This window comes from Electrophorus electricus, chromosome 8 (assembly GCF_013358815.1).
Source record: "Electrophorus electricus isolate fEleEle1 chromosome 8, fEleEle1.pri, whole genome shotgun sequence".
Classification (NCBI taxonomy): domain Eukaryota; kingdom Metazoa; phylum Chordata; class Actinopteri; order Gymnotiformes; family Gymnotidae; genus Electrophorus; species Electrophorus electricus.
The window spans coordinates 21,937,267-21,942,330 of record NC_049542.1 but is presented as its reverse complement, the minus strand read 5'-3'; positions in this window follow the sequence as shown (position 1 = coordinate 21,942,330).

Sequence of the window (5,064 nt, the reverse complement as noted above, 5' to 3'; positions counted from 1 at the left end):
TATTTTTTTATTTTTTTTCAGAGTAGGAATTTGCAGTTAGAAAACTCCAGGATAATATTACAATTTGCGGACATGCTGGCTACAAATTGCAAAAGTTTAAAATACAAGCTCATGTTAGAATTAAAAAGATGTATGCTTAAAATCCAATCCCAACCTAAGATTGGGCATAAAATGAATTCTCCCCAAAATTAAACTGGACTTGATTCATTTCTTGATTAATTTCTGAAACAGGCAATAACAGCAGACATACAATTTAGGAGGTTGTTTGGCATATATATATATAAAGTAGCACAGAGCATGTAATTCTAAGAAATGTAAGTTTGTCTGCCTAAAATTAATAGATAAGAAAATAAATGCTAGAGGAAGTTGAGGAGCTTTACAAAGTGATTAACTTTTTAATACAAATTTGGTGATTAAATATCTTGATATTTAACAGTTGATATTTCCTTTAGGTCAGAGCAAGATGGAAAAACACTTGACTTTAACAACAACTTAACAACTTCACTGTTATTTAAAAACTGCACTGCTGTTGCTATACTGAAGCATATATATATATATTAGATATATAAATTAGATATATAAATTTAGATATATAAATTCCCCCACTAACCCCCTATCCCCCCAGGCAGTCTTTTTCCTTTAAGCCTGGGTCCTCTGGAAGCTTGAGGGTCCTGTGTTGCTGTTTCCAGGACTGCACTCTTCTGGACAGAAATCTCTGATGATGTTCCTGGGATCTGCTGGAACCACTCTCCCAGTTTGGGGGTCACATCCCCTAGTGTTCCAATTACCATGGGAACCAAAGTTGCCTTCACCCTCCACATCTTTTCTAGCTCTTCTTTCAGTCTTTTGTATTTCTCGACCTTTTTGTGTTCCTTGATGTTGCTATCACTTGGGATTGCCACATCTATCACTATGGCCCTCTTCTGCTGCTGTGTCTGGTTGGTTAGCCATTACCATCTTTTCTGTCTGTATCTGGAAGTCCCACAGGACCTTAACATGCTCATTTTACACCACCATCCATAGTTGTGTGTATGTGTGTGTGGAGAGAGAGAACGTGTGTGGAGAGACTTGAAGATGGCACTTCACAGACACTCACTATCCGGTCTAACGAGGCTCGAGAGGATCTACTCTAAAGAACAGGATAAACATCCTAAATCCATGTGTGTATAGCTTATAGAGAACATTTGCAGGTGTAAATTCTGCCAGAAGTGAGATTTTGGTTTTTAATTCATTTTTGAAAGTCTAAATATATGTTTTCACTTTGGCTTTATGTGTTATTATTGTAGATTTTAAAATGTCAGTTCTATGCAATTAAAAATTAATCCACGACACTGCAAAATGTGCAACATTTTGTCTGAATATATGAGAGAGAGAGAGAGAGAGAGAGAGAGAGAGAGAGAGAGAGAGAGAGAGAGAGAGAGAGAGAGAGTGTGTGTAAAAATTCAGTGTAGTACAAGGTTTCCAGGCCATTTTCATTCTGTTTTCCTGGAAACCTTGTGAATTTTCTACTACCTCTACATCCTTAACTTCAGTAGCCTGCAGTAACTCCCTGGAATGTTATATGTTGTGGGGTTATAGCAACTTGGGCTTTGAGAGAAGCACAGCAGGGAGTCCCAGGAGGCCATGCGCCTCTCGGTTCACCTTTAGCAACTCAAATATTAGGTAAGGTGTTGGCCACACAAGAGGCCTAATAGACGTTGGAGTGCCCACTGCTGAAAAGCAGGCTAATGCTTTTATCCAAAGTAACTTACAATTATGACTGAGTACAACTTGAGCAACTGAGGGTTAAGAGTCTTCCTCAGGGGCCCAACAGTGGCAACTTGGCAGTGGTAGGTCTTGAACCAACAGCAGCCTTCTGATTACAAATCAAGTACCTTAAACACTAAGCCACCACTGCCCTAAAACATTGTACTCTAAAGACAGTGGCCAGCATACTTTTCCTAAGTCTGTAACACTGCAGATAAGACACACCGGACAATGTGGGCATCGATCCCACTACTTCTCACATGCTAAGCAAGCACTCTACCACTTGAGCTAATTCCCCTTGGAGTTAATTCCCATGGGCCACTGGAGCTGGCCAAGAAGGTAGGCAGACTGGGGGTTGGGCTGTGGACAAGACATGGCGTGAACAATACATGCCCACATGCTTTGATCAAGCTGCCTAATTGGTCCTTTCATGCTAGATATTTTAGTGGCTGTATTAATAATTGTACATGTAGCACATCTAGAGTGGTTGCAGACTAAAGTAACATAGTATCTCACTCTTAACAAGAGTCTTTAATGTTTTTGTCTCAGCTGTAGGAGATTCATGGAGGGATATGGACTGTGCATGATCCTGGAGGATTTTGAAGTGTTTAAGTATAATAATAACGACTTTTATGTGTAGGATGATAAGTGAGCACAAAAGGACTACTTGTCTTCATAGTATATTGTTTATAAGCCACTACATCCATTCTTTGTTATTATTCAACACTTGGTAAGAAAAATACACAAGCTAAGTCATCATATATGACTTCCTCAGAAAGCAGTTATTAAAACATTTTCATACTTTTCTGTAGGAAGTCTTTATTTTTATTGCAAGTGCATTTAAGTTTTAATAGCTCTGAGTAAACAGTGGAGTCTTTGCAGGCCTTGGAATGTGCAAGCACTGGAATATTCTTGCTAAAAGAGTCCATAGGTTTATAATAGATTAGTAATAGATTAGCAGTATTTGAACAAGACTTCTTCATGGTCTGGGTGAAACTTGGAGAAGGAAGAAATAAACAATTGGAGCTCTCCAAATGTGCATGTACCAGTAGCAAAAAAATCAACAATGTATCTCACAAATACTAATGGCACACTTCCAGTATGTTGCTTAAAAATGTTTCTCAACAAATCCAGCAAAGAGGTTTGCACAGGATAATCCAATGCTAGTACCCATACTAATTCCTCTTATTTGTGAGTAGTACTTGGAGTCAAAGGTGAATCAGGGGGTGGTCTTGAAAAAATAGATTTATTTGATACAAAGCTATTGTCCTGAATTCAAAAGGCTAATAATGTGATTTGGCAAGAAACATATGCCATAGAGCTAATGGACAGCACCACTTTTCAATGTACACTTCCAATTATTTTTTCTTTCTGTGAATGTTTATGAATCTTTTGCTCCTTAAATTGCTTTTGCTCCTTAAATTGCTTTTACATTTTTAAGGGTGGGTCATAGAAGAAGGAACTGGCCTAATGCTACACATTAAGGGTCTTTTGTCAGGTTTAACTCAGTTGGACAAGTCTTCGGTTTCTTAAGTCTACTCACTACATGAACAACACGAAATTAACACAAAGTATGCTTGTAAGTTATGAACAATACATTTGTAGTTGATAGACAATTGATTAATCTGTAAACAAGAATTTATGAAAGCTACAGCTAATGGCAGTTGCACAAAGTACCACTGGCCACAACTGGCAACTAAGAAGAAAGGATTCTGAATCCAAATTATTGTTTGTTTGCCTGTGAGTTGGAACAAACTTGCTTGCTTGGGGGTTGGTAAATGATGGATGGAATTATGTTTTCAGCTTTGCCAGTATTCCATAGAATATGATTTCTGTGCGTTGCTGCAGATTTCAGCAGAGCAATATAGTCTACAAAAGGTAAATTCCAGTCGAGAATATTGATGGCACAGCTTTTCATTTAAACTTCTCAGATTTTCCAACTCCCACCAGGACTGAATCCAACAAAGTGAAGAGTGATGTAATTCATTTTTAAAATTATCATTCATAACACTTGGCAATGTATATATATATATATATATATATATATATATATATATATATATGTTTGGGTTTTTTTTTGTGTGTGTACTTTTGTGTAAATAGCTACTAAATTAGTTTGCATATTATTACATATGTCCACTGCTATGTGTTGTAAATATGGGCAGTGGTAGATCAGTGGTTAAGGTACTTCAGTTCATTTTTAATTTTTCTTTGTTTTATAATGTATCTCTTGATGTCTTGAGGGCCGAGACAATACGACTCTTTTTTTTTTCTTTTTTCTTTTTTTGCTGCAGGACAGAGAAATGAGTGGAGGCCTTGGATTGGCAGGTCACTTTATTTTTGTATTTATTTATTTTACTGCTTTTAGGAAGAAACAAAATGCAGCACTAAACAGCCACATACATCACATCAAAGTTCATGACAGGAGGAACTGTTTTTTGATAACAAAAGATATCATAAAGGGCAGTGGTAGTTGGGCAGTACTAGACTAGACTGGCAATCAGAAGGTACTGGACTAGTAACCAGAAGGTTGCCAAGCTGCCCCTGTTGGGCACCTGAGCAAGGCCCTTAACCCTCAGTTGCTCAAGTTGTGTTCAGTCAAAATTGTAAGTTACTTCAGATAAAAGTGTCAGCTAAATGCTGTAAACGTAAATAAAATGTATTTGGCTCAAGTCAGTTGCAAAGACATTTTAAAATAAAGGATATGATTGAATTCTTATCATTAACATTTTCTACATTTGTATTTAAATTTTGATACTTCATATTTTGCTGTTAGATATTGAACATAAACACTTTTGGAACAAAGTAAACCTGTATGGACATTGAAGTGCTAGCTACACAAAATGCCTATTGCAATAGTAAAACTATGATATTACACAACTTATTTGCTTTGATCCTTCCAGTTTCCAAAATGATACGTTATTACGGTACCGATCATAAATATTAACGACTAGCCGGTTAGCTGCATATCATTATTCAGCTGCTACTACCAGTTCTCATGTCACTTTATGAGTTAGTCTATACAAGCAACACATCTCATAGAATCAACATGTTGCAGCAATTTAGGTTTTAAAGTATTTAAAGGACAATCAGAATCAAGCATTGGTACTGGTCTTGCTTTGCATCTTTTTTATCTTAATTTTTATGCAGGGCGATTGCAATCTTTTTATCATGAATTTCAATAAAATACCTTGTACAGCAACTCATGTAATTATAAACAGAATCAGATGCTTTCACAAGGACAAACAGTAGAGGGCACACTGCGTTTTGCTGGGCGGAAATAACCGCAACCAAACGTCACAGCACAACGGTATTCTA